The following is a 20,642-nucleotide window of genomic DNA, read 5'->3' as shown; positions in this document are numbered from 1 at the left end:
ATTTACTACATGTACAATTTATGTGCCCAGTTTTTTCTTAAACACATTGTTATTTTCCCAAAGGCAATGTCCTTCTCTCCCCCACCCCCTCTCTCTCTTTCCTATATATATGTGTATATATGGTAGAATTGGAAAATCTACTGGGTGCTAAAGATTACTAGCACATATTCGATTCTCATTAAAAAAAAAAAAACTTAAAATTACAAATGAACAGGCCAAGGCATTAAATTCTCAGTAATTGGTTCCTCTACTTCCACTTTCATTTTAGTATTACTATTTTTTGACTCAGTGAATGTTTTAAAGTTGGGCCAAAATGTATTATTAAAAGTTACCTTACTGGCAAATATTCTAAAGTAATTATAAGTGATTGTACAGTCAAAAAAAAAAAAACCATGTTGGAGAAGAAAAAAAGATCTTCCTTGCCTACAGGAACAAAGCCAGGATTACAGGAATCTGGTGTATTTGCCTTGTATAAAAGCCATTGGCTATGAGGAAATTGGATTTTCCACATGAGGCAGGGTAGGGAACTGTATTTTTTCCTTAAGGTGAGTGTTAGTTGCCAGGACTTTCTCGTAACATGAGACAAAACCAGGAGCAAAAAAGAGCCGAGGAGAGAAAAAAGCCTTCATCTAGACAAGCTTGGCTAAGAGTATTGTTCCTGCTTTTTGGAATAGTTATAGAGAAAATTGATAACTATAGCCTTGCCTTTGTTTATGTTTACTGAAGTCGGAAAGTCTTATCACTACCTATTGATAATGGAGGGCCTGGACTCACAAGGTACATACAGCTCAGGCCTGAGCCAAGGATCTACATATTGGATTTGGGCAGCATCGAGCCAGCAGCAAGATGAAAACACCAGGACAGAACAAGGATCAAGGTTAAGAGTGGTGAACTTTGAGACCAATTGTGTTCAGATTTACTTGAAGTCTCCTCCATCTATTTTGAAGCATCTGACCCAGGGCTACCAGGACATAGTCTTCCTCCCTTCCTGCCTGCCTTCCTGCCTTTCTGCCTTCCTCCCTCCCTGCCTTTCTGCCTTCCTCCCTCCCTCTCTTCCTTTTTTCCTCCCCCATTCTCTTCCTTCCTTTCTTTCTTCTTTCCTTTCTTCATTGCTTCCCTCTTTCCTCTCTTTCTTCCTTCTTAGTTTCTTCCCATATATATTGTCATGCATTCTGCTACTACTAGGACCTTGAAGAAAAATAATCCAGGTACTCTGTCCTAAGGGTTTCTTACGCTAGCTAGAACCATGTGTTTCAGATTTTAACATCTATAGGCATGATCTGGGGATCTCATTAAAGTGAAGAGTCAACAGCCCTGGGCTGAATCTGAGAATCTGCATTTCTAACAATCTCCCAGTGTGCAGGTCCATAGACCACACTCTTAGATACAAACCTCTTGTTGGATTATTTGAACCTGTATTGGTGGTGTCTGAACATTACAGGACATTAACTACATCCTCAACTAGAGTTTTGCACTTGATCCCCAGGTAACCTAAATAAGAAAAAAAAATGGCAGATTACCGCCCCCTTTGCCAAGAAAATATCACAAACACTGCCTACTAAGGCAAGTGGATGGGTGTCGTCATCCTGATAAGCAGAGAAGACATCATTTGTAGAAGTAGCAAAAGGATGATGAAGCCATAGAAATACATACAGATTAGTAAAGTTTCAATCATAGCCATCATTTTACCAGATGTCTTGACCATTCTCTTCATGCACAACATTTTTTAAAAGTGCAGAAGATCATAGGACAATAACATGTGGTGATAAACTTGTTTGATTACACTTCCCAGGTGCTGCTGGGTCCAATTACCCTGGTGCTAAAATATCCTCTAATTGGGTGTGAAACACACATCAGAGTTAATTACACTGTACACCACTATATAGGCTTGAAATAATTAAGAATGTTTTCATTTCTCAACTGGCCTAGAAAAAAAAGTACATGAAATTCAAGTTTCAATCCTTAGAGATTTCTTTAAAACTCATGAGATCATCTAAATCTGAACTTATGTAAATTTCTAACCCCAGAAACTTTTTGAGACTATAAGCCTCTTATCATAACCTAGATACTTTGTACAAATGTATAGTTAACTGTGTTTCACAAGGAGAATGTGCCCTTTGAAACTTGTGAAACAAAATTATTATGAGGTCTTTTATGTGAAAAAAAATTATATTAGTCACTTAAAAGTACTGGTCATTTAAAAGTACTCTTTTGGGGCACTCACCTTCATAATCAATATTGGATTATCAAGGCCAATTGCATTACAGAATATTGGTTATATGATGCATGAACAGTATTGCGAGAGTTGGGAGATTACAGCTATAATGACATCAAATCTAGAAAGAAAATCATGGAAATAGATTAGAGTGGAAATTATCTATTACAAGAAGATCCAGGCAACCCATTTGACACAGTTTGGATATCCGCCCCCTCCAAATCTCTTGTTGAAATGTGATCCTACATGTTGGAGGTGGGGCCTGGGGGAAGTATTTCAATCAGAGGAGTGGATCCCTCATGAAGTGCTTGGTGCCATCCCCATGGTAACAAGTGAGTTTTGCTCTGTTAGTTAATGTTGAGAGCTGGTTGTGTGAAACAGCCTGGCATCTCTCCCACTTCCACTTTCACCATGTGACACATCTGCCCTCCCTTTGCCTTTTGCCATCAGTAAAAGTTGCCTGATATTCCCATACATATTGTCATGCATTCTACTGCCACTAGGACTGTGAATAAAAATAATCCAGGTACTCTGTCCTGGCACCTCTTGTTGGATAGTCTCAGATATTTCTTTATAACAATGCACTACAGACTAATACAGAAAATTGATATCAAGGAGTCGGGTAATTCTATAAAGATTTCTGAAAATGTGAAAATGGCTTTGGAACTGGGCAATGGGCAGAGGTTAGAAGACTTTGGAGGGTTCAGAGAAAGACAAGAAGATGAGGGAATGTTTGGAACTTCTTAGAGACTGGTTTAATGGTTGTGATCAAGATGCTGACAGAACTATGGACAGTGGTGGCCAGGCTGATGAGATCTCAAATGGCAATGAGGAACTTATTGGGAAACGAAACAAAGGATACCCTTGTTATGCCCCATCAAAGAATTTGGCTACTATCCATGTCCTAAGACTTTGTGGAAGGCTGAATTTAAGGATGATGACCTAGGGTATCTGGGAAAAAAAAATTCTAAGCAGCAAAGCATTCAAGAGGTGATGTGGCCACTTCTAACAACCTGCAATCAGATACGGGAGCAAAGGAAAGACTTACAATTGGAACTGATAATAAAATGGAGGCAGAGTGTAAAAATGTTGAAGCCTGGAAATGTGATACAGAAGAAAAGAACATTTTCAGAAGAGGAATCCAAGAGGCCTGCGGAGCAACCACTTTGCTAGAGAGATTAGCATGACTCAATGAGAGCCAGGTGCTAAAATTCAAGACCACAAGCAAAAGGTCACAAAGGCATGTCAGAAATCTTACAGACAGTGCCTCCCACTACAGGTCCTAAAGCCTAGGAGGAAGGAATGGTTCCAGGGACCCTGGAAACAGTCCTGGCCCAGGACCCCACTTCCCTGCTTAGCCTCAGATGCTGCTCGCCACATCTGGGCCTCTCTGGCTCTGGCCAGGTATCAAAAGGGCCCAAGTACATCTCAGGTCGCTGCTCCAGAAGGTGCAAGCTTTAAGACTTGCTGGTTTCCATGTGGTGGTAGATCTACAGGCATAAAAATGGAAGTGTGAAGGAGATTTGGCAGCTTCCTCCTAGATCTCAGAGGATAAATACTGAAAAGTCTGGGTGCCCGGGCAGAAGCCTGCCACAGGACTGGAGCACCCACAGAGAGCCTCTACTAGGGCAATGTCAAAAGGGACTGTGTGGTTTGAGCCCCCACACACAGTCTCCGTTGGAGAATTGCCTAGTGGAGCTGTGGAAATCAAGTCACTGCCCTACATACATGAGGATAGTAGAGCACCCTCAGCTTGGAAAGAGTGGCAGGCATCTGACTCTAACTCTTGACTGTAGTAGCTACATGGGCTGCACCCAGAAAAGCCATGGGAGTGGAGCTGTCCAAGACTTCAGGGATCCACCCCTTGCACCAGTGTGCTTTGTATGCAAGAAACGGAGTCAAGGATTGTTTTGGAGATTTAAGGGTTAACATCTGCTCTGCTGGGTTTCAGACTTGCCCTGGGGCAGGGTGGGGTGGGAGGGGGCTGTTGCCCCTTTCTTTTGACTGATTTCTCCCCTTTAGAATGGAAATGTTTACCCAATGACTGTACCACCACTGTATCTTGGGAGTAAGTAACTTGTTTTTGATCTTACAGGCTCACAGGTGAAGGGAAACTGCGTTGAGTCTCAGATGAGACTGAAGACATTTGAGCTGATACAGAATGAGTTGAGACTTTTGGAGGCCTACTGGGAAGGTACGGTTGGATTTTGTAATGTGAGAAAGACATGCGATTTGGGAGCATCTAGGGGCAGAATGATATGCTTTGAACATTTGTTCTTCGCAAATGTCATGAAATGTGATCCCCAATGTTGGAGGTGACACCTAACGAAAGGTGTTTGGGTCATGGGGAGAGGTCCCTCATGAAGGGTTTGGTGCCATCCCATGGGAATGCTTAAGTTCGAATTCCATTAGTTCACGTGAGAGCTGGTTGTTTAAAAGAGTCTGGCATCTGTCTTGATTCCTCTCTCACCATATGACACATCTTCTCCCTCTTTGCCTTCTGCCATGAGTAAAAGCTTCCTGAGGCCTAGCCAGATGCTGGTTCCATGCTTGTAGAGCCTCCAGAAGTGAGATGAAACTTTTTTCTTCATAAATTACTCTGTCTCAAGTATTTCTTTATATCAACACAACATGGGCTAATACACTATGCTTAGAGTAAAATCAGTAGACACGCTCCTTGATCTCACTTACGTGTGGCATCTAAGAAGGTTAAATTCATAGAAGAGTAGAAAAATGGTTACCAGAGGCTGGGATAGGGGAGGGAGTGAATGAGGAGTTGCTGGTCAAAGGATACAAAGTTTCACTTATACACAAGGAATACATTTTGAGATCTGTTTCATAGCAGGGTGACTGTAGTCAACAAAATGTGTTGTACATTTTAAAATAACTGACAGTAAATTCCAAATGTCTTATCACAGAAAAATGCTAAGTAAATGAGATAAAAATATATTAATTGGCTTGATTTAATCATTCTATATTGTATATATATACCAAAGCATCACACTGTACCCCATAAATGAATATAATTATGGTTTGTCAATGTAAAAAAGTATAATTTTAAAATAAAAAATAAAAACAAGAAAAACATGCCTTTTACTATACTTGTGCTATTTAACCTAATATATAAACATATATAGAATATATATTTATATAGAAATATAGAAATTATAAAAAAACTAAAATTCACTTTGGTTGATAATCTTCTGAAAAGGCACAAAGACGCAGAAAGATGAAAATGAGTTAGTTTGGCAGCAATTTGTTTTCCAATGCCTCTTGATCTATTGTCCTGGAAGCTTGTGTGTTGACAGTTCCCTTGCTGCATTATCTCCTGGCATCTGTGGACTGACCCATGCTATCTGCCAGGTTTTTCCTAATGTGACTGGCTCTCTGGTTACTAGCTGACTCACCATGTTATCATGGGTTTTTTCTTCCATTACACTCTGCCTCCCTAGACTTTATCTACCATCTGATGCTGTCCTCCTCTCCTACTATACCAATAGTTCATGCTCCTTTGAGCCAACACTTTCTGGTAGTATTTGTCCCAAGCATGGCAATGCTTAGCAAACATTAAATCTTAATAACTCATCTCAAACTATGGTGCACTCTACAGGAGTTATAAAGAGCACAAGATATTTTAGATTCTTCTGCCTGCTAAATTATTTCAGAGGTCAGGATTTTTTGATAAGAATTTATTTAACTTATCTTGTCTACCCAGAATAATTTGATTAATCCCAAATATTGAGTGACACATTTTTTACCAACCAGCATTGGAATCTGATTTTCAGCAGTTTTTCTATATCGTTTCAATGAACCAGTTCAATAACCTGAACCAAAAAAAAATCTTAGAGTAATCAGTGCTCATGAGTTTTTAAACTTTTATTTGTCTTTGCACATCATCGTCACGCAAGGAAACAAGTATTTTCAAGAGGCATACTATGTTTGATAAATAGATTCTCTACTCAATGCTGTAACAACATAAACCATTAGCAAAAAGTAATGTATTTGTACTTTGCCCAGTTTGTAGGTAAATATTAAACTATTTGAACATTTGCTGACTTTTTCCTTGTTCTTCTTGCAAATCTCATCAACTCCCACCACTTATTTGTATTTCACTTGGCTTCTTTAAGAAGATAAGTAGAAGGAAACAGGAGAATTTGCTATGATGCCCTCATCCATCTTAAAAGCCAGATAACTAAGTTCTTACAAAGAAAGAGTAAATGACACTGTCTACACTGACTTTAACCTTACGAAAATTACAAAAATTTAAATATAGTCTTGTAATCACAATTAAAGTCACTTTTCTATGGTAACATTTATTCATTTTCATTTTACTTTATGCTGTAATCAGAATTCTTGAAATATGTAACATCAGGCTAATATAACATTTTGTAAACAGAGAAAAGTCTGTCTAAGTATTAAATAACTTCTTATCTTTAATGCTCCTAGAACACATATTCTTTAATTCATTCAACAAGCACTTGAGTATCTTCTACATGCAAGTTCACATGGCACAGGTCTTGAGTCTCCTTAGCATTTTATCACTAATACCTGGCATGTAGACAATTTAATTTGAATAACCACAATAATCCCATTCATATTTTATGACAAACCATGCAATAATCGTTTAGTACTAGATTTATTTATAAATTTTGACTTAGTTTTTAGATTTACATTTAGATCTACCAGATTTAACTTTAGATTTAGATTTATCAGATTTAGATTTAAATGCCATGTATAGTCTGGAGATCAGGATTCCTTAATGAAGTGGAATTCGAATAAGAACTGAAACGGAGAACTCTTTAATCAAGTTAAGGGGAAGACTTGCTGTTCAGACCAAAAAAAAAATGTTGTGCCCAAGACCCTAGGGTAGGAAGAACTATATCACAGTGAGGATCACTGAGGAGGACAGAGTGACCGGAGCAAAGAAGGTGAGGGAGGCTGTGCTCTCAATGTGTTGATCCTGCTGTATTAGTCTAGTCTCATGCTGCTATGAAGAAATATTCAAGACTGGGTAATTTGTAAAGGAAAGAGGTTTAACTGACTCACAGGTACACACGGCTTGGGGGGCCTCAGGAAACTTACAGTCACAGCAGAAGGTACCTCTTCACAGGGTGGCAGGACAGAGAAGTGAGTGCAAGCAGAGGAATTGCCAGATGCTTATAAAACCATCAGATCTTGTGAGAGTCACTCACTCTCAAGAGAATAGCATGGGGTAAACTGCCCCCATGATTCAGTTCCCTCTACCTGGTTCCTCCCATGACACTTGGGGATTATGGAGATTATAATTCATGGGGAGATTTGGGTGAGGACACAGCCAAACCATATCCCCGGTATTGCCCAATTCTCTGTTCCATCTACCCCACTTCTATCCCAAAGCTCAAAAAGCAGCTGATTCTGAAAAGACAGATACCGGATCTCCTGTTGGTTTAAGGCTTACCCCGTATGACTGACAGGTTGGCCTGGCTGGTTCAGATTCAGACATGAAAACTGACATTGCTCCATGCAGATGCCCTGTCCTAGCATAGACTCACTTCCTTAGTGTCTGCGGGGTCCTTATGTCACCCACAGTGGAGTTGACAGCACAGTATTTCATAATGAGGCCTGTTCTGGAAAGATAACTCTAAATGAGAATCTGAGGGCCAAAACAGATCTGCATTATTCCAAATTCTGTGCTAAAGCAGATTGCATTGTAGCTGGCCTTTGATATGTTCTCAGAGTCTAATAATAACTTAAAAATGAAGACAAGCATCTGTCTAGAAAAACTTCTAAAGGGTTGTATTTAAAATGCTTTGCAATGGCAAATTAACAGAGTTGTAATTGAAGTTTTCTTCTTCCTTCCTGTAGGAATGAATTGTAAGATTCAGGAATGCATTTTTTAATATTTTGACAGAAACCTACATGTTTTAATCTTTTTAAGTATGTAATTATAGGACATGGGCCTGATAGAATTGTGCTCCACATGGGTGGTGTAATAACATGCCCTTTACAAAATGAATTATAATAGATTTTGGATAAAAGTGATAAACACTAGATCACATTTTATTAACACAGAAAATGTCACAGTTTCATAAAAGTAAATTTGCTAAATAAAAATAGTAATTAATAGTTGAATTAATGACTAGATACCATCGAGAGTGTACTCAACATCCTAAAATTTTAATTTTAGGGTATGAACCCCAATGCAGATCATGAGTTTTGGGTGATTATGACGTGTCAATGTAGGTTCTGCAATTGTAATAAATGTATCACTCTGGTGGAGGATTTGATAATGGAGGAGGCTATGCATATGTGGGGATAGGAGGTTCCATGGGAAATCTCTGCGCATTCCACTCAATTTTATTGTGAACTTAAAACTAAAAATAAAGTTTCTTTTAAAAAATTAAAAAGCGATCTGTTGAAATAATCTTAGTTGTTATGGAAACCATAATTTTTAAAATAATGTTAAGTTTATGTTTAGAATATCAGGAACATAAGGTAATTCATCCACCTCAAGGTCAATGTGTCTGCTCAGCAAGTATTGAGTGATTCTATAGCTGGGCCATTCCTACAATGCTTTCTGTATTCTCAACACTGCATGAGGCACTTCTGCCCACTTTTTCATTGATTCCTCACAAGAACCTCAGGAAACAGGTCCTACTTTTATTATCAACTTATAAATAGGAAGAAAGTGAGGTTCAGAGAGGTTCATTAAATACTCCCAATCACACAGATAGTTGCTGTCAGAGGGATAAAAATAGACCTTGCACATGTCTGAGTAGCTAATTCTTTTGCTTGGCTTTTTTTTTTTTTTTTTTCAAGTAGATAAATAAGGTTGTAAGAAAGAATACCTTTCTACCCAAATATGCTTTACTCTCCTGAAAAAAAGTGAAATGTAAATACAGTCTTTGAAGCTAGTTTTGAATGTAACTAAAAACTGTAATGCCAGATGAGATAATTAGATTACGAAGTAAGCTCTAACGGGGTTAGGAGAGACGTACAACAATGCACCCATCAGTTTTCTGGCTGCTGGTGAAGACCTAAGCACTCTCCTCTTCTGGATAAGTTTTAGGGCTTATCCAATTTCATGCCAAAGTGGGTAGAAGTAGAAGAATATTCTAAGCACGGAGAAACATCTAAACAAAGTACAGATGCGTGAGCCTCTGTATTCAGGGCACTGCAAATTATTGTTTAAAATAAATTTTTAGGCTGGGAGAGGTGGCTCACGCCTGTAATCCCAGCACTTTGGGAGGCTAAGGTGGGTGGATCACCTGAGGTCAGGAGTTCCAGACCAGCATGGCTAACGTGGCGAAACCCTGTCTCTACTAAAAATACAAATATTAGCTGGGTGGGCAGTGCCCGTAATCCCAGCTACTCAGGAGGCTGAGGCAGGAGAATCACTTGAACCCAAGAGGCAGAACTTGCAGTGAGCCAAGATTGTACCACTGCACCACTGCACTCCAGCCTGGGCGACAGAGTGACACTCTGTCTCAAATATATATAAATATAATAAAAATAAATAAATGTTTAACTATCATCTTGAAAGATTCTGATTTGGAGTTTTTACTACAATTACAATTATTCACAGATAGTTCTTATAAAAGTTCACTTCATGAGTTTCTGAGTTTAGTGTAACTTAGTTTGATAACATCAGGAGAAAAGAATTCTCTAGGAGTTTACAATCAGAAGAGAAGAAAGAAATATTGTGTCAATGTGAACCAAGAAAGACAAATGTTTTGAATGTCTGAGTCAGTTTACACATTACAGCAAAATGTGGCATTTGCAGGAAAACCTTTGGGGGGGGAAAAAAGAAAAACCACAGCAATCTAAATTATCTTCTCCATTTCCCAACGCGTCTGGGCCAAGTTTCGTATCTGATGAAAATAAGTCCAATTCTGTAACTTTTGTTTTTGGGAGAATAGACTGAGAAGCATGAAAAAAAAAAAAAAGAAAAAAAGCAAATTCTTGTTCTTCTTACTTCTCTTCCCTCTGTTTTTCTCTCCCACCATCCCCTTCTTCTTTGTCTTTTATTTTTTTTAAACAACCGAATTAAACATTACTTAATCCCATCTGGGAGCCACAGTCATTTTTCAAAATCAATTTTTAAAGACATTGTTGTCATATGTTTACCATCCAGGTGTCTACTTTCTCAAGGTAACAAAAAGGTTCACAAAGATTCTTATCTCAAACCGATAAACAGATGCAAACAGAGCCGGGCCTATCTGGGCTACCACAAGGCCTGCTTGACTAATTGCCCTGATAGATCCTTCTCCTGATGCCTAATGTTGTTATTGCACCCAGCATAGCTGAGATAGCACATGTTTAACCCCTGACCCTCCAGCTGCCTGGACCATGCCGCTCTGGAACTAACTGTTCTCCATCATCACTTCCTCCTCATGGCAGCCAGAGAGAGAGATCTGTTTCTAAGCAAATAGCAAAGGCTCTGACCCCGTCATGAGTCACCAGTCTGTCTACCCACTTCCAAGATTCCCCTTTATGTATTTATTCAGCTTGTCAGAGTTCCTGGCCAAAAGGACAGTGATTTTTGAGTTAAATGGGATTCATGCTAACTCTGGGAACAGTAATTTCATAAATCTGAGATGTATTAAATGACTTCTATAAGCTTCATATGAAACAATCCATCTCATTCCATCCTTTTTAAGGTAACTTTTTATTCAATAAAAATGATAAAATAGCAAAAGACACAGAATAAATAAAAGGCAAATATTCCAGGGCCATTTATTACGATGTAGGGAAATACCTAATTATTCTGTGCCTTAGAGCACTGATTTATAATTACTATAAGAGAGGCTAAATTCTATTAGTAACAGCAGAAAGGAGAAGTAAATGTATTTTATCTAAAATAGTTCATCCTTCTCTTACAGTATGTTTCATAAGTCTTATTCACAGGACTTAACACTGATCAAATTTTAGCAGAAACTGCCAACACATGGAAATTCAGCTTCTGATTGTCCTAAGTTTTGCCGTGTAAAAATTTCACATTATACCACATTGCAGAAACGTTAAACAGTAATAGCATAATAGCAAGCAACAGTTCTTATGGCTATTTGGGTTAATTAATGAAATTATATTGTCTGTATGAAAAGGTAGAAAATAACTGGAGAAACAGAAAGGTGTAATCTTTATGGAGTATATTTGAATGTCTGTTCATTTTTGTAATATCTCAAAAACTTAAGTAGACATAAAATATTGTAGGCTATAATGCTGGGGAAAATAGTCCATTCAGATATACGTTGCTTTGTAGTTTTCACCAAAGCATTTAACATAGAATTAAAACACTGTGGCTGAATTATAAAACTGTTTCTATCTTTCTAACACTTTGTTTAATCTGGTCTTTAGACCTTTAAAATTGTTTCAACCAAAAAAAAAGAACAACACTTTTTTTATGAAATCAATTCCTGAATGCTAATGTTATTATCAATCATTATTATCCTTCTCTCATAATCAATTCTTGATACTTTCCTCTGTCCGTTAAGGAAGCAGAATCGTAAAATATTGAGTGAATTGACAAGGTATTGCAGACTACTGAGAACAGGAACAACAAGAAGATAAATATTCAAAGTTTTTGTGTCTTTGGAAGTACTTTAAAGGGATGTGATACAGAAGGAGTCCTTGACATCAGAAGATGGTCTAGGTTTAGCTTCATCTACATAGCTGCAAGCCTGAATCTCAGTTTTCTTTCAAATGGGGTTAATGAAACCATTTTTTTTTTTTTTTTTGAGGCGGAGTCTCGCTCTGTCTACCGGACTGGAGTGCTGTGGCCTGATATCAGCTCACTGCAAGCTCCGCCTCCCGGGTTTACGCCATTCTCCTGCCTCAGCCTCCGGAGTAGCTGGGACTACAGGCGCCCGCCACCTCGCCCGGCTAGTTTTTGTATTTTTAGTAGAGACGGGGTTTCACCGTGTTAGCCAGGATGGTCTCGATCTCCCGACCTCGTGATCCGCCCGTCTCGGCCTCCCAAAGTGCTGGGATTACAGGCTTGAGCCACCGCGCCCGGCAATGAAACCTTTCTAACCATCTTCTGAAGTCTAAATGATGTAAACTGCCCAGCACAGTGACTAAAATTTGTAAAAAGCAAAGGCTAGATCCATTCAAAGTCCCTTCTTGCCTTTGCTTGTAAAACTGACTAAAGATTCCACCTTTGTTCAGTTTACCTTCAAGCTACTTTGAGAATAATTTAAACCAACTCACACAAGTTTTGGAAAGCTTGTTTCATTGGGAGGTAGCTTATCTTCTAAAAAGAAAAAAAAAAACTGATGTTAAACATTAACAGTTACAGCTCAACTGAAAGATAGAAAGAATTTAGGTGAATTTCTAGAAGTAATAAATTCATGTATTAGAAAATTTTGGTAGGGAATGCCAAACAGCAGAATCATATGGGGTAAGGCTCAGAGGATAAGGATGTTACAGGATAGGAATTAATAACAAGGGCTCTGAGATGGAGCGATCCTGGGCTTCACTCAGCAGAAACTTTAGACTTAGTTCCCTCTTTTGTAAAATGGGATAATAATACTTGTTTCAAAAAATTATTTCCGAGGATCAAATGAGATAAGGTGAGGGTGAGTAAAGTACTTACTGTAGCAGAGGAGATAGATTTAATAAATGCCATTTTAGTGTAAGTAGTATTAATATTAATTAATTATAGGTGTGAGATGATTCTGAAGTTATTGAGAAGGCCACGATGCTTTAAGAGTATTAGGGTGTTCGCACTCCCACGGATCTAAATTTGTGTCCGTAATCATCTCTTAAATATTAATTCATGATGATGAAAATATCTTTCTCAACTTCCCCTTTCTTTTTTTCTTCACTAACTCTCCAACCAGTGGCATCCATTCTAGTTAATGTCAATATAGCATCCCATGTTAGGGTGAGCTCCAGAATGTTAGGCTAACAAGAAAATTCTCCTTTTAAAAATGATTTATATACTCAAAGCCTAAAATTAATCATGTCTCCAAACATTTGGATCTGATAGTGCAGAACATTGGGCAAATAATTTACCAGATTTTCAATGAATCCAAACAAAGTTTGACAAATATGGGGAAAGTGGACCAAGAATTTTTCTACACCTGGTATCTTAATCTATCTATCTATCTATCTATCTATCTATCTATCTATCTATCTAGGTATCTATCTATCTATCTATCTAGGTATCTACCTATCTATCTTTCTTTCTATATATATGATGTAGTATTTTTAAATAAGTTCACAAATAAAAGGTTTGTGGCATGTAGTGTCCAGTTTTATTTGCAATAAAATGAACTATTTAGCTATGTAATACATCTAACTAAATGACACTCCCATTTTCCTGCCAAATTATGTACAAAGACATGATAAGAAAACTACTTTTTCATGTAGTAACAACCAATAGTCATACTGCTCAAGAACAACTGTAGCATTGGGCTCAAAGGTTTAACATCTCAGCAATGATATTTTTAAATCATACCTTGTTTAAACAAATGTAAGTAATTGGATTTCCTTCTATATTAAAAAATACACCAGATAAATGCCATAAATCTGAAAGCAGAAAAGTAGGGAAGAAATAGTAATTTATATGCCACAATGGAGTGTTTCACAATTTTTGTTTAACAACACATATTTTATCCTGCTTACACCTTGATCTATAGGACCCCACTGATTACAAGGCTGTAAATTGTATGAAGAGCTCTGCAGAAAATCATAAAAGGGCAGCAAGGGGACCTTATATCATGAAGTCACTTGGTCCCTAAGACTCAACCAGCACTTTGATATTTAGTTTAAACACAACCATATATTCTTATTAATAATGAATAGAGCCACTTGTTTCAATTTCATAAGCCCAGTGCACCAAAGCTGGTGAAATTTCTATTACCCATGACCTGGATATTAATCCTATAATTTAATAAAAAAAAAAAAACAGGCTCCATTTTTCAAATGTTGACTTAATGCTGAAACAATGAGAAACAACTTTCCCAGAAATTTTGGCACATTGAACAGAGAAATAAAGGTGACCATTCTTTGTTCACTGGGAGAGCTATTAAAAATGCTTTTGCACAGGAAATACTTTTTTTCTCCCCAGGAATTAGGGGATATCTTCAGGAAACTCAGCAGATTAATCACATGAGCCCTGGCTCAACTTTATTTAAAAGTAAAGCATAAGTCTTAATGCTTATCCCAAAATGCAAAATCCCTCTTTCGGCATTTCAATATTTCATGATGTCGCTATTTCTTGTTTGAATATTTTTCTATTGGCTCAGAAACTGATCACAAAGGTTTTTGTTTTTTCCTTTTTTAAAAATCATTTTTTGTTTTTAGTAGTTGGATAAGGGAGCAATAAGAGAAGAATATTTGTTAAACTTGCCTGGATTTTTAACATGAAACAGCAAGATTAAAAACAGTATTATCTAAATTCATAAAGTGAAATATAGGCCTAAGCACAGAAGTTTTCAGAACTTTGAATTTCAATTGACTTAATGACTTTGTACCAGTTGTTTTCTAACATGTTTTTAATCAGAAAACCTAATTCAAAGAAACGAGTGCTTCCTCATTTTTTGTTGGGGAAGAGAATATTCTGCCTTTTGGTATTATAGACTTTCCACATAGGTCTGGAACATTGTCTACCTTTTCTAAAAGTTCTTCTAAGAAATTGTATTTCCTTGCACTTCTAATGGAGAAGTTATAGCTTATATCCATGTTGCCAAACTCAAAGCTATTCCCTTTGGCTGAGTCTTAGAATAATCACAAGTACAAAAGTACATGTTGCACAATCACTGCTCTAAGCCTAGGACTAAACACTCAGGATAGTGGTCAAGGTCAAGGGAAGGCCGTGGAAACAGAAGATCTTGACTCTGCTTTTAAACAGCACATGTTCTGATAGGGAAACTAGAAGTGGCGTTCACTAAATAAGAATCTGTTTCTGAAGCCATATGTCGGTGCAGGTTGAGGCTATGTTGCAGACGCAGAAGGTAAAGAGTAGAGGGAGAGTTGGATTTATGAGACAGGGTGATCTCCTGAAAGATGTTTGGCTGAGACATTCTAAATGGAAGCGTGGACAATAAGCAGGATGTAATGGAAGGGAGGTACAGGGATGGGCCAGTGGATATGGATGCTGAGTTTACAAAGGCCAGAACTCTCTCCTCCTACCCTAGTTCTCTACATTTTTCCACCCATCCCCCATGCTCCCAGTAGCATTCAGGAAAATGCATGGGAAAAAGTGGTCCATTTGCATTTTTATACATGCAACTTTCCAGGCCCTCAACTTGAGCACAAAAGTCAAGAGCATATATTTAAATAACTGATAGTACATAACTTTATTTCTGGTCTACCTCATAGGTGGGGATTACGCCCATGATAGTAATCTCTCTGAATCTCAGTTTTCTTATCTGTGAAATGGGGATATTGACAATGGAGTTGGGAAGATTAATTCCTTTAATATATACAAAGCATTCAGTCCAGTGCCTGGCACCAAAAAAGCACTCAATACATGCTTGCTGTTGCTATTATACTTATGGAGTTTATTCCCCAAAACAGAGATGCCTTGGGCAGTCTATATCACGATTTGCAGTATTTTACCTTCGATTTTCTGCACCATGAACAGAGTGAATGGAGAGCAGGAATGAAGCATTTACTTACAAAAAGAAGATGTATTAATTTATATACATTTATGTAATTTGGGATGTGATGTCTAAGGACTGAAATTCTGTATTTTATCCCTCCACCCACCTTCTCCCCAGTTTATAATTACAATGGTAATTTATAATAAGACCACAAGGTCCTATTAAATCTTTGGTGGGTGACTCTATTCCTTGATAATTTGTGCACCTGTGAGAAGGTGTGCAAATCTGAAATCACTCAAGATTCTCAAAAATTGCTCAAAACATCGTGCTAAGAACAAACAGATATCAGGGATAACCATGAAATATTTTATCAGCCAACACACTTTCCTTCTAATAAAGAGCAAATGTGATATACAAATGGTAACCATGGCGAATAAATGTAACTCCCCATCCTTATTTTAGGCTTTTTTCTATTGTAAATGAAAAACTTGACATTTTACACTAACGCAATTTTAAGAGAATCTGTCATAAATATTGGTATCCCAATGGCAGTGTTTTAACACATTGGATATGATGATAAAAACATTGTGTTTAACTGTTTCAACCTCCTATGGTCTTAGCCTTCAATACCTATTTCCCAAAAGCTTACGTCTTAGCCACCTTGTCTCCTACAAGCACTAGTCCAAGTTGAGCAACCTGAAAGATAGCATTTCAAATAAAATGCTCTCAATATATTTATCTTCATGGGCAATTTGTAACAAACCTGGAATAGCTATATTCTGCCAAATGAAACACTGTAAAAGATGATTAAAAAAAAATTTACCAACAGGTTGTAGTCAAGAGACTATTAAGAGTTTCTACTTCTGCTAGTCAAAAGAAATTACCTGCAGTCCTTTGAGCCATATAATTCCAGAAAGGTCAGGCACTCTGTCTCTAAGAAAGCTGGCTGGTGCCAAGGAAATAACCCCCTGGGAGACCATGGAGGAGAAAATTTTCAAAGCACTCAGCTAACTTCTGCTGCAAGATTTCCCATTAGCAGGACCTGGTTGTTTCGATACCAGATTTACATTCCCCAGGAGGAAAGCAAAACAAATTTGGAATACGAAGGTTCCTGCTCCCCAGAAACTAAATTTGCTTTTAAGTAGAAAGAGTAAGATGTGATCAGGTGGTTCTCTTATTTTCTAAGCCAAGCAAGTACATTTTTCAAAATATCATATATATATATATATATATATGTAGTATATATGTGTGTGTGTGTGTGTGTGTGTGTGTGTGTGTGTGTGTAAAGGGAAATCAGGAAAGCAAATTTGGGAAAAAATTAGACTTACAAAAGAGATGTTTAATGACACCTTTTGAAGCAAATTTTTTACTAGCTAATTAGAAATTACAAATGCCTTTGCATATTTTCACTTGAATCAGGAAAGAGGAAAATGGCCATTCTCTGAACATTCCTGCTGTTTCAATTCACAGGACAGAAATTTAGTTATGCTGTGAATGGAGAGAGTAGAGAGTATATAATAGTATTTTTTCAGCATAGGTCAACAGCCTGGTTCTGATCCATGGCTAAATTTTAAGCCACCTATGGCAAAAAGAGAAAAATTAAAATAATGTTCATAAATAAAGCTAACTATTTAATCTAAAGAACCATCATTATGTATTTCCTATCTTTAAGAAATATTGATGATGGTAAATGTTATTTTCACTCCTAATGTCTTTAATGAATAAATTTGAAGTGAGCCACTATATGTTAATCTCTAAGCCTTTTTTTTTCTTATTGACAAAATTTAAAAGTCAGAAACCTTCCAGTATATACTGAAGGCATCGAGCTCATAATCATTTAGCATGGCTTCATTCACCAGGAAATGAGCTTTATCTTGCCTACATTTGGGATGAAAACGTAGTAAGTACACTTATATATGTTCTCCATTGTATGTTTTGAGAGGCAGAAATCCATCTGCATATGTACAAACATAGATTCCTGTATGACATGCTGACCTACTACAACTTTGAAATTTTAAGATATTTCCAATAACCACTGAATCCAAGGGCAATTTTCTCTTTGGATCACCTTTTCTCCGAGGATGATTTGGCAGATGCTCTTTCATGAAGAGGTTCTCTAAGAACTAATATTTCCAGATTTATACAATCCAAAAACAAACAAACAAACAAACAACAAAAACCCCTAGCACAGAGAAACTGTGGCCCGGGAACCCAGAAGAGATGAGCCCTGCTTCAACAAGGAACTAAAAAGTGCCTCCAGGCGACCCATGCTATCAATAGATGCATCATCAGCCTGACACCTAGAAGAGTGGGAAGAGCTGGCAAAAGGGTTGTAGATTGGAAATAAAATGTCATGGACTGACAGGTTTAAAACCTAGTTGTCTGGTATTACTGTCACAATTCATAATAATGTGAAAATGACCAAAGCCTGGAAAAGAATGTAAGTCTAGTTATCGTGTGTATAAGCAAACGTAAGGGGCTGCATGATAGAAACTGCCAGATTCAAAGGCATCATATTCCTTTACAGCTGGTCAAAGAGGAGAATGAGAAAACTGTATTACTTAGCCTGGGTATGTTGTTTCTTGCCCTTTCCTGCTAGCTTCTGGACTTTTCTATAAGAATTGTGGATAAGACAGCACAAACTGGGTAGATGGAATTCAGAACTTGATGGTTTTAAGTCCCAAGAGATGACAAAAGAAGTGGCTGACAACTGGGTTAACACCCTGCAGCATCTGGTAGGAGTTAGGCTACTGTCACCCATTTATCATTACTTCCATCTCCAATGATAGAGAGCACCCTTTGTTGAGTGTCTCAGAGTCCTTGGAAATACATTAGTCATTTGCTCCCACAGATAAGTGAGGATGCTCCTCCCATACATCTTACAATTATGGACGGTTCCCAGAAAATATAAGATAATATAAGAAATGTGCCTGTCAGGATAGTAGGAGTTTTGCATCAAGAGTCATATATTAGTCGCTCTGCTGCACATCTAAAACTCTATGTTGAAAACATATCAACTCCTGTAGTAGCGAAAAGTGGTAAGACCTCCTTTAATTTGTATCTATGCGTTAGGTTTTAATTTTCCAAATGATAAAGGAGGGGCCAGTGATTTTGAGTTATATAGTTTTCCCAAGTACGATCCTACAAAAGAAAATAATCCATATTCTAAGGATGAATCTGTAAATTCAAGTTTGCCTTCTTCCTAATGCTGTTCCTTCAAGGATCTGACCTTAAAAATAAGAGCATACAAGGGATATTTCTTATCTGTCTGACATCCAGAGTGTCCACACATTTGACATTGGCTATGGCAGTAGCAAAATTTGGGGACAGAATCCTGGGACTCGTCCTTACTCATCAGGAATGTCACACGTCTGTGCTTCTGCTATTATTTGAACCATGGAATAAAAGGTGTAGGCACAAAGCCATGGGAAGCCATTCGATGAGGATGGAATAGTCTAGATTATCAGCCCAATTCTGACTTGCTGAATTGTGTGACTACTAGAAGTTGCTTCATGTCTATGGATTTTCAAAATAGAACGTTGTCATAAATATTGTCAAGTACTTTTCAGCACTGAATCTCTGCCATGCTATATAACCTCAAACCAATTCACTATCACCCATTCTTTCTCCTTTGAGATGAGGGGCAGGATGGTCACTAGAGGCTTTTCCAAGTATGAGATTTCATCCTGTCTGACGTCTAATCCAACCAAATATGTTGGGCATTTATGGTATAAAACAGTTTCACATGGATTATTTTCCCATAAGAGTTATTATTAGCCCTATATTATAGATTTTTTAATTCCAAAGCTGAGAGAAGCCAAGGGATCTGCTTTGAGATCCCATTTTAGCCGGAAAGGATGTGTTGGGTTTTTAACTCCTCATAAAATAACTTCAAATCCAAGACTCAGCCTACCTCAGTGAAGCCACCTTAACTCTCTCTCATGAATGTTCTTAAGGATTTGATCTTTAGGCCTCTGTTTTCCTTTAAACCTCTGGGAGGGCCTGTGGCCTGCCTCACTCAGAAGGTAAGTAGACCAGCCATCTCAGCCTTTGCAGTTCTTACCTCAGATCTGATCTTCATCAAAACCCTCTTACATGATAGCAAGGTGGTTCTAAGTTGTCTTGGGAGTTGGGGAACAAAGCAGGTAAAGATGGCAAGGCCCTGCAGTGCTGGCCATTCCTGAAAACTCAGGACTAAGTTTATTCTTGTGTTTCTGGAGATAGTATAAACCTCCAGTGTAGATGTTTATTTTATTTTTTCTCAAAACACATTCAAAACCTCCAAAGGTATAAACATTAGCGAAACACAAATTCCTACCCTCTCTCTTCCTCAAGTGTCCCTTCCCTTGGTATGCATGGTAAAAGAAGGACTTTATCTCACAATCTTTATAAGCTATTGACCATGAATGATTGCTTCTCTTATCTCACTCAGCTTGGCCAGTGCTACTACTAACTCCTGGTAGGAAGCTGCTTTCTGCATAGGTGCCAGTGGACAGGTAACATGACTTGTTATGCATATATCTGATCTCAGTAAATGATGACAAAACATGTCAAATTAGAAACTCTCTGTGTGAAATACAATTTTTCCTATAGTTCAAATTATCTGTGGCCCAATACATGCTATTCTTCCTGAATAATTTTTAAACAATAAAGTTAGGCAAGTGGAGATCAAAATAGCTGCTTTATACTAACAAAAATCAGATTTGAGGATGTGGCTTAGGTTTGTGACCACAATGGACTTCCTACTAGTGAACCCCAGAATCAGCCTTATGCCCCTAAGCCCAGGCAGCACTGAATAACCATAGGCTTCTCTGTGTTGATGTTGTCCCTGCCATGTGGAGTGGGAGGACCAGGCAGAATGCATTCTCTCTGTGGGCATACTAGTTCTCAAGGGGAAA

Source organism: Colobus angolensis, unplaced genomic scaffold (assembly GCF_000951035.1).
Source record: "Colobus angolensis palliatus isolate OR3802 unplaced genomic scaffold, Cang.pa_1.0 Scaffold3, whole genome shotgun sequence".
In the NCBI taxonomy this organism is placed as follows: Eukaryota; Metazoa; Chordata; class Mammalia; order Primates; family Cercopithecidae; genus Colobus; species Colobus angolensis.
Note: the sequence above shows the minus strand (reverse complement) of the source record.